Raw genomic sequence first — 11,281 nt, forward strand, 5'->3', positions numbered from 1 at the left:
TCTCTAGTATAAATTCCCTTATACCCACGAAATATTGAGAGCTTCTAGAGAGAATTTTGAGAGAGAAACTCTAGAGAAAAACAAGATTGACTCATCCACAATTTTTACATAATGGCTCTTCAAATTCCTTAACTCTCACCATTTCCATTGTTACATCCTTGAGAGGTACATTAACCAAAACTTTTTCTCACTATACCCATATATGTGAGAAGGCTATTTGGTGCTTGGGAAGCAGTTAGGAAGGGACCAATTGATATTGGTTGATGCTATGAGTTATAGCGGAATCCAGTAAGTTAAAGAAGACAAAAGTTCGGCGTAACCTCGTTGGAGTAAGAAGCTTTAGAGGGCTTAGGTACACTGGGTAGATTAGGCTTGGAGGGTCTTCTGCTGTTCATGTATCCCAACTTCATTCTTTAGTGGATTATTTACCGCTTGGAGGGCGGCGGAGAGGTTTTATGCCGAGGGCTTCGGTTTCCTCTTCAGTAATAAATCGTTGTGTTGTCCTTGTGTTTGCATCTCTCTTCCCTTAATTTTTGCCATTTAATTTCTGCTGTGGATGTGATTTTATTTGGTTTAGATTGTTTATCAATTCTGTTATAAGCTTATGCTCATTTTTCGTACATATATTGTTTGATATTAAGCTTGAATTGATAATTTGTAAATTGGGGGTCTAAACGTTCAAGGTGTTTTATACACTATTTGAACATTTAGTTTCTTAGGAGATCTTCTAGCTCTTAGGATTTGCGAATAATCTATGTTTGGTGTTTCCCTTGTACTTTGTGAGTAGTTTAATGATTTAATCAAATTTAGTTAAGTTTGATGCAATAATTAATTATTTGTTAGCCCCTGTTTGATTTGAATTAATGATTACTTCGAATTAGTTTGATTTTAGAATAATAAAATTACTTCGGTGACCTATACTTTCATCTGATGTAATTTACTTTGAATTGATTTACTTCGAATTACTCTACTTGGAATATTGCACTTTGAATTAGTTTACATCAAATCAATGGAATTGAAAATAACTTAGACTTAGGAATTTGAACTAAATGTCTTAGGTATTGTAGTCACTTTAGTTTCTCATTTTTCCTTGTTAACTTGTGAAAACTTGAATTTGTGTGAAAACAAAAGAGCTAATTTAGACCCCCAATTAAAAGTTACGACTCAATTGTTTTTATTCTAACTTAAACTAAGTGCGGAATAAGAGTAAATGTGAGCGAACAAACGATAAAAATACTCTAAACCATATTCAACAAATATCAACAATAAATTGAAAGCTACAAGAGTAGGGAAGAAGGATGAAACACAAGATAATACCGAGAAGTGTTATCGAAGAGGAAATCAAAGAACTCGGTGAAAAACCTTTCTGCCGCCCTCTAAGCGTAAATCGATCCATTAGAGAATAAGTTGGAGTACACGAATAACAAAAGACCCTCCAAGCCTAGTTTACCCCATGTACTTGAGCCCTGCAAGCTCCTGCTACCAACTGACTTGACGAAATCCTATCTTCTCTAGCTTTCTGAATCACGGAATTCAGCATGATTGCATCCGCTAAATGATTGGCTTCTTCCAATGCTTCCTAACAACACCAAAACCTCACTTTACACTCAAATTGGGTGTGGTAAATGTTTGGGCTATCAACCTCTCAAGGATATGGATATGGAGAGGTAGGAGTAGAGGAAAACCACAAAGAATTGTGTGGATGATTGTGGGTATGATAATCTTTAACTCTCAAGGGAAATATTTGGGGTTTTCTCTCTGAAAAACACTCCTTACAATATGTGAGTAATGAGGGTATAAATAGTGTGAGTGAAGACATGGTGGAAGGCCTTAACCATGAATTACTTGCGAAAACCAGCTGCCATGACTCTTCGCATTCCAGTCATGTGCTTTGCACATGGCTTACTTTGTGGGATAGCTTCTCGCGAATCTTCTCGCGAAATCCACTTGGTCTTCAATGAAATCTTGAGTCTTCACACTCTCTTTCACACACAACCTTTACAATAAAATCCCACATCAAATACAAGGTAAACATGATTGAACATAATTACAATCAAATTTGGCATGGAATTAAAGCTAATACAAAATAGTTGTAAATAACAACTTTACAACTTGCATTACACCCAAAAAAAAAAAACCTCTTGATTGAGGCATTTTTGCACCCTGAACCCTAGTTCTTGAAGTCTAATTCATTTTCAAACTGGATTTTCACCTCAAGCTTCACTTAAAGAAACCCATGAACATTAATATATAAGAGACCAAACTTAATAAAAAATTGATGTCTACTCCAACACATGTAATATTAATACACATACACACTAAAATCAAGTTTCATACTTATAAGTTTGTTCACAACATATTATTCTGTTTAAATTTTTCTCGTTCAATAGTCAAACTTAAACTTAGTCTTGAGTTTGATTTGCCTGCTAAAAAAAAAAACTTACATTTACAACCCTAAGCAACTACCATTAGCATTGCAATTAGGAGATTAGAGATGGTGAAAGGCACAATTAACTTGGTTGTTTTCAGACAGTGACAGAGCTATAAATTTTTTTCAAGGGGTCAAGCTACATTTATAAATAAATTTTAAAATTTCAAAATAAAATAAATATATGTATAATTTATAATTTAAACATGTCTTTACATAATTTATTCTATATATTATTTTATTGTATAAAAGTTAGTTTTTTGTAATTCAAGAAAAATATTTTCTTTTACCTGGTGTGTAATTATTTCTTAAAATCATATTAATTGCAATTAATATTCTTTAGGATAAGGTTTGAAACCTATGGTGTCTGCTATAAGATAATTATTCTTTATCATAAGGCCAAGATATCAATTGGTTTCTTTTTTTGTGTAGAAGTAATTTGAACTCAAGTCCCTTAATGTCCCTTATTCGAGGGCAAGACACACTCTTTAAATAGTGTATAGTGCTTGTGGGGTGTGGGGGGTAAGGGTTGAGATTTAAGTTTTTAGGAGAGAGTTTCACACATATATACACTTAGATTAGGCTAGAGTAGAATTTCTATTTTGTATAAAAAAAAATCAACGTTCTTTTATTAATTATAATAAAAATACACATTAGTATATATTATAAATTAAATTTTAAAAAAATATGGAGAAAAACTTATTTTATGTTAATGTATCTTGTTTTTATCCGTAAAATACAAATTAAGCTATCCAAAATTTATCCTCAAAACATATTATTTAATATTTTTTAAAATGGTAAGAGAAAAAGATCGAGTTGTGTATTAAAAAACTATATTAATAAAAAGTTAATTTCGTAAAAATAAAATTTATTAAGTTGGCAATTTGCTATGAGCAAGGATATCCACTTGATGCAACCAAAGCTTTCACAACCAAACTTTTATTATATTAGTATGTATTTGTATGTGATATCATATGATTTAGGACAAAAAGATTGTAATTTTTAAAAAAAATATGAATATGGTTACTCAATATATGCCACTAGTCACTAATCTGTGCGATGCATGAAAATTGCACATTTTTCAAATTTTACTTGTCAACCTTAAAGTTGAGCTTAAAGTGTGTTCAAAACTTAATTTCCCAAGCAAAAAAACTGCTTCTTAATTTATTGAATGATTTCATTCTGTCCATATTTATCTATCATCTCATTATGCACTATTTAAAGCCTTTAACGGTCCAACCATCCAATTGTGACATCCAATTGTATGACATATTCAAGGCTGGGAAGGTGGCTAAAGATGTTTTTATAAAACAGTTAAGATCTGTTGTGGGAGATGAGATGCTGCGGTCAACCATTCAGGAGATTCATACTTCAGAATGGGGTTCTTCCTAGGATTTGTTTCATTTGGAGGATTTAGAAATGCTTTTGTCATTTATATCTTTCACCTCAAAAAAAAAAAAAAAAAAAAAAAAAAGAATACCCAAGTTCCTGTCATAATTCTACTATACATTGCATAGGTTAGCAAGTAGAGTCGAATGCAAACTTCAATAAATTCGATTCTTATCCATACATAATCACTATGATAATGAGGAAGCTCTTGACATAAATATTCAATATCTTTGATAGGGCCAATACAAATGCGAGGTACTATACAATTTCGCAGTGGACTACCTTTTCCAAAAATAAACCCTAAAACCGTAAATAAAAAAGGATAATGAATTCCAAATCATATGAATCCCAAAAAGCCAATTATTACACAGCCAATTGTAGCCAATAAAAGCAGACTAATTTACCAATAAAAATAATCAAACAAAGTAAAGCTCTTAAACTCTGAAGTAACAAATCAACTTTTGAGACTAATAATCTAAAGCATTATCTCCTATCTTGAAACTAAGCTTGAGCATTATAGGTAAAAGTCAGTGGTCGCCTTATCTAAATGATTTATTATCGCTTTTTCCTTTTACTGCCTTCTCATTTTTTTCATGGTGTAGGATGATCAGTTCATCCTATTTGAGTCTCATCTTTTCCTCTAAACCTATATGCAAATCAATTTATTTAGTAAAAACTATTCATTGACCCATCATTAACATATTAATAAATCTGGAACTTTTTATTAGCATTTCTCACTAGGTCCTTAATTTTGTTAAGAACCTGAAGTTCTTGATCAATTGGAGTGATGAAGCGTGTGAATTGTGAATTGTAATGGCTGATTCGAGTTAGCTTGGCCTCCTAAGAATTGGGGGGAAAGATTAGAGAACAAGAGAAAGAAAACTTAGATTATTATTCTTCTAATATTCTTTCTTACAATCATTGTAGCCTTTTAAACTCAAGCTGCAACTGAAACTGATTCACTAACTCCTAATATATCACATGCTCTATAATACATCGAGCACATGCCTAATTAGTCAGGTCATCTATAATAGAATGTGACCTGCCAATAACTACCAAAACATCCTAGGACTTCATATCAATTCCTAGCACAATGCTAACAGCTACCAAGTATCACAATACAGCTAACACAAAGTACAACAGAAGCATAATGCATATAAGCATGTACAATAACATTAACAACGCACAAACAGCACCAGCCCTTAGTATAGCAGCAGTCAGCAGTAGCTACAGCACACAGTAGCAATGTACACAGGTAGTAAGACTAGCAGATTGTAATACTTTTGTCATGATACCCACTGAGAAAGCATCGAACAGGGGCCAAAAAAAATCCAACAAAGAGTAGAATCACTCACCAAGAAGATCAGGATTAATGCTATAGCAGTAGATTTTCTAGGTCCTATTCCTAATGCAATACACAAAAAATTCTAAACCAAACCCAATTTGGACTTGTTTTCACTCTTTAGCCAACGACTTGGCTGGGTTGGGCTTGGAACAAAGTCTGAGATGGGCTGAGGCTGGACCAAACTTGGACTTCCTTCTAACCTGTATCTACAATTTCGAAGTCATGATGGTGTATTCAGGAACGAAGGAGCTGCTACACTTCACAATTGTTGCTGTAAATGGCGCACATGTGTCATACCAAAAGGAGCTTGGGTGACTTTGGCTGAGTTGAATCGGACCAGAAGGAGTTTGAGTCTAATTGTGAGAGTCGGAGTGCGGTGGGATTTTGAAACTGTTGTGAAGAATAATCGAAGGGTTGAGTTATAAAATTAGAACTTTAAAAAATTAAAAAGAAAATAACGGGGACATGTAAATTTGTGAGAGCTCTAATGATATGGCATACTCTCAAAAAGTCAAAAAATAGTCAAAGGCTTTGGTTTTATAGTCTACTTAGATAAAAGTTATGTAATTCTTAATGGACTTGGACGGCCAATAATTAAATAATAAATATAATACAAAAATGTGACAGCAAAACAATAATAACAAAAAAAAGGAATTTTATGATGATAAATTTTACCAATAAAAGGGAGATAAATGTGATTAGAATAAAGAGATAAAGAGATAAAGATATATGTTATAGTTGGCCAAAATGGCCCATTAGCATTAATTTTTGAAATATTTAGCAACAGAGCATTGTTTCGAAAATAATTAGGAAAGTACCACTTTTTCCGAAAACGCTGCTATAGGGCCCGAAAACGTCACTATAGGGCTTAAAAAACGCCACTATAGGGCCCCTTGAACCTGTTATGGGGACTTATAAAAAAATTTTTGCAGGAAAACGCCGCTATAGGGCCCAAAAACGTCACTATAGGGCTTAAAAACGCCACTATAGGGCCCCTTGAACCTGTTATGGGACTTATAAAAAAATTTTGCAGAAAAACGCCGCTATAGGGCCCGAAAAAGTGGTATTTCCCTAATTATTTCCGAAATAGTGCTCTGTTGCTAAATATTTCAAAAATTAATGCTAATGGGCCATTTTGGCCTGTTATAGTTAATTAAGTTGTACCCATTTATCAAATGACATTTTTTTAAACAAAAATTTAATTTATTTTTTAGAAGTATTTTACTCGTAGGACTACAATACTAGTAAAAAGTGTAATGTGCATTTCAATTAGTTAGGATATCCATTTGGAAAATTAAAATAAATATTAAAATTTTCAAAATTTTAGTTGGATAGAATTTTAAATTTCTTGAAACTTGGATAAAAGAGTTTACCTTTGAATTTTTGATTCAAGGAAATATATCCAAACGATTAATTTAATAATTAATGAGTGTGCACGGTTTTGGTCATTCACTTAGAAACAATATTTATATGAATAGTTATTACACAACATACAGACTTTTGTAGCACCAAATTCAACACACACATATTACATATATATGATAAGTTTTTGAATAAATATTAAAAAAAAAATCCATTAAACAATTGAATATAGAATCTTTGATTCAATAATAATTTTTTTTGAAAAAATACGGAATTTTAAACATAAAAAAGGAAAAAAAAAAAGAACTCATGTATTAAAAATCATTAGTAAAAAATTAATAGTAAGGTTTTTTTTTTTAATACAAGATAAAAATTCTACTCTAACCTAATTTAAATGTATATGTGTGTGAAGCTTCCTCTTGGAAATTTGAACCTCGACCCTTGCCCCCCACACTCCACAAACACTTATACAAACCATCACTCTAAGGGTGTGCAATGATAAAATTAATAGTAAGTTCATAGTATTTAAGGGGAAAAAAAGATTAATAGCACCTACATCAAAAATAAAAAATCAATTGATGTCTTGACATGATGATAAAGAATAATTAGACGCTAGAAGTTGAAATACTATCCTATCTAAAAATAACAAATAAATAATAAAAAAATTGAGAAACAAACACACATACACACAAAGGAGAGAGAAAGTGGTTCTAAAACAAAAATAAAAAATTTTGGATTAGGAAAAAAATTGTGACAATTAGTGTGAGTTCGGCTTCAAATTAAAAAGTCAGTTTATTTTTGCTATTATTCATGGGTCCTACTATACTTTTTGGTACTATTCATGCGTCTCATTGTACTATTTCAGTTAACTTTTACATTTTCAGTAAAAAATTTTCAATTTCAGCAAAATAAACGGATTCCAAACAGACTTTTAACATAAATAATAATAATAATAATAATAATAATAATAATAATAAAGAGGCAAAATGAAGAAGTTGTGTATTACCATAGAATAAAATAAGTAAAGGATTTAAAAAGAAAAAGAAAAGTAGAGTTGATATCAATAATTAGGCTTTTGTGTCTATCTAAAGAATTGATAAAGCAATAGAGTAAATTTTGATAAGAACAAGTTGTTGTTTCTATCTAAAAGAATGCTGCAATTTAGTGCAGTCATTTGGCTCAATCACAACTTTTAAATCAAACTTTTGTTTTATTACAATATATAATAATTAGTATTAATTAAGCCCATGCAATGCACATCTTTATAAGAATAATTATATGTAAATTTAATTGAACATTTCAATAATATAATTAAATTAAGCTTGTGAAGAGATTTTAACTCTTGGGATAGTAATGCTATACTGCCTATACAGAATTGAGGGCATTTTTATTACGTTTGAATTAAGCTTGTGAAGAGATTTTAACTCTTGGGATAGTAATCATGCTATACAAAATTGAGGGCATTTTTATTACATTTGGATGATGATTTAATGAGAATAAAAATAAAAATTACAAAAAGTTCGAAGGAGGTTTGGCAGGAAAGAAAAAGATGAAGAAAAGAAAATATTGATACGATGGTTATTACTTCTTAATATTATCAAATGACATGGAAATCGTTAAAATTTTATAATAGATTAAAAAACTGAAAATAAAATTGAAAATAAAGATTTTCTATCCAAAAATTAAAACAACTGTTTATGAAAAATTAAATAATAAAATACAAAAAAAAAAAAAAAAATTGATAAAGCAGAAGAGCTTTATCTGTCCGTCATACCTGAGTAATTTGATAAATCAGAACTCACTCCAAAATTTTCCACATAATTTTAATCAAGTACCAAAAACAACTATGCAAATTTAGCAATATATATAGGGAGTAAGAAACAAGATCAATGGGATAATTATATATATTTTTCTTGATATTTATGCATAGATAGACTTTATATATATATATATATACTAGTTATAGGCTCGTATATTGCACGGTTTTATGAAAAAACTTATAAAATAAATGTATAAATAATTATATATTTTAATAGATTCAATAAAGATAAAAGAAAAAATTATCAAGTGTAAATAATTATCTCACTAAAATAAGGGGTAAGATTTCTTCCTAAAGCTAAATTAAATTGATTATTCCAAATTGAATTTTAAATTGATAATTGTAAGGACGCAATTTAAGGCCCAAGCCCAAAATGTATGGAGTCTCGGTCCAAGGGGCCCAATATAATGAATTTATAGATAATGGGTTGAAGAACTGAGGCTTGATGAGTTGTACAACGACAAGTCTTGAAATTGATGTCAATGGACTCTCAATCCGAGGAGGTTACAATTGTATAGGTTGATCACGGTTGGATATTGAGACAATTTAGGTTGCTACAATGTTCTTTCTCACTTTCTTCAATCCCCATCTCATGGGAGTCTCTCGCATTATATAGCATTTTTTTAGCCATCTTGATCCTACATTTGTTGATCATCTAAATCTCCACTCGAGTGCCCGTTCCATCAGACATCCCTCTTCAGCCTTCTGTGAGTTGTGGTAGCTAAGGCAGCACTGTTCAGAAGTCCTTTCCACATAAATGCAGCTAGAAAAATAGCTGCAATGCATTTAATGTGGTGGTAGCAGCTTTTCTTTAGATATTTTGTGTTTCCTTCTTCCTTGTATGTTTATGAGGTACATTCCTATCGCTAGGGCCTTTTGGAGGGGCCCTCTGTTGATGGCCATTTTGGAAGCCCAAGTGGAAGGGAGAAGCCCAGTGTTGACAGAAAGGAGTTTGCAAACAGATAAAAAAACCCATTAAGCCCAAGCGGCATGAATAATGGATCACAAGCCCATGAGATAAAAAAATGAGTCTTGAAGAAGTAAATGGGCTTAAAGGAGCCCGGAAAGAGAGAAAAAGCAAACCATGGGCAGTATATGATGTGGAAAAGTGAGAATGGACCGCGGCAGACCCAAAGTAATGAAAGTAAAGAAAGTAAAGAAAGTAAGGGGTTGATGGCAAGCCCATGAACAGACTCAAAGTAATGAAAGTAAGGGGTTGATGGCAAGCCCATGAACCCCAAGGATGAGAAATAACGTAATTAAGCCGAAGAAGCCCAAAGAATTCAGTAAAAGCCCATGGTAATGCGAAGTCAGGAAAAGGGCCGAAGAAGCCCAAGGAAAGCAAACGGGCCCGGGACGCCCAAGGGAAAACAAATGGGACACAGGAGTCCGCTAGTAATGTAACACGAGAACCAATGGTCTTACTGGGCCATTAGGGGGAGAATAAATAGCAAGCCCAAAGGGGCCCGGCCAGATTGAAACAAAATAAATTTCGCAGCAGGAATGATAGAGTGGTATGGTAGGAGACAGTAGCAGGAAGAAGGGTGGGTTGAGGAAAAAGCAAAACCCATCATCAAGCAAGGCCCAACCCCAAATAGAGCAAGCCATAAAGGAAAGGGAAACTAGAAAATTGTCAAGAATGGATGGCAGACTGTGCAGACCAACCACAGCAGACGCATGAGCAGCAGGCAAATTTTGGACACACATGGAAGAGAGGCAAGCGCAAGGCACAGATCTCACCAGTCTGTACCCAGCCAATACAGGACACGGTGAGGTCATGGGTTAGAGGTAAGAGGGCATGGTTTGGTGGTGGGGAGAGGAGAAAAACTATTTTTGAGGTTCCTGCTAGGGCTCTTTTGGGGGAAGTGTCCTGCTGGGATGACATACCACCCAAACGGGCATAATTGAGTTGGAACCACTAGGTGCATGCCATAAGGGATAGGGAGAGAGAAGACACCCACACCATAGTAGGAAAGGGTGTCATGGTAGACAAACAAACAAAATAACTATCTTTTGTCTAGCAATGGGGAGTGGCACACAGTCGGACCAGTGGTGGTTAGTAGATACACCTAGACCAGATAAAGGTGGTTAAGGGCTAGAATAGTAAAATTCGATCACGGCAGGCACTATAAAGAGGCCCTTGTCGTGTACAGGAACAGAGGTGAGACAACAACAAGAGTAAGCACTAAGGTATCGAAAACTTGAAACCCAGGAAATAGAAACAAGGATTAAGAAAGAAAAAAAGATAAGAAAAAGGGGAATAGTAGAGAAGAAGAAGAGAAAAAGATAGAGAGTTAGAACGGCAGGCATGCACCAATAGGTTGATTCATTCTCTCCCTCTCAAAATCTTGCTCTTTGTCGGAAACGAAAGGTGTTCTTGGGTACCAACCATTCAGGTCCACTTCTCTCAAAGTGATTAATTTCTATGGCAGGATATCCCTGAGAGATTGTTCACTTTGAGAAGAGGTGTTCTTTCCTCTCTGGTTTTGGTCCTGCGGATCAGACTTGATCCAATTTATTTACTTTCTCAATTAGCTCACAAACTACCCACTTATTCCCTTTTACTTTTTGATTGTTGTTAAAACTGTGGTTATCTTTTTTCTTAAGTAAGGTTTATCTGTTCACCTTAATAAAGATCTCAAAGTATTCGTTTTTTATCATTATTATCACGTCTGCCTGCCGCAAATAATTTGAAACAGTTCTACTCACCGTAAGCGTGTTCCTAGCAGATGAGGCATAGTTTGTGCAAAAGCCGGATCAAGTTGAGTTGCAGTTAGACCGGTCTCAACTCGCATACTTAGAACACTCGGGCCCAATATCGCAGAAGGCAGCCCATCCCACTTTAACTAAAAAAGGCCCACTACATTAAATTGATGAGTCCGCTAGGGAGTTGAGAAGCAGATAAGGACAAAAACCCTAGGTTGATTCACCAATAGGT

This window comes from Quercus lobata, chromosome 10, assembly GCF_001633185.2.
Source record: "Quercus lobata isolate SW786 chromosome 10, ValleyOak3.0 Primary Assembly, whole genome shotgun sequence".
Taxonomy (NCBI): domain Eukaryota; kingdom Viridiplantae; phylum Streptophyta; class Magnoliopsida; order Fagales; family Fagaceae; genus Quercus; species Quercus lobata.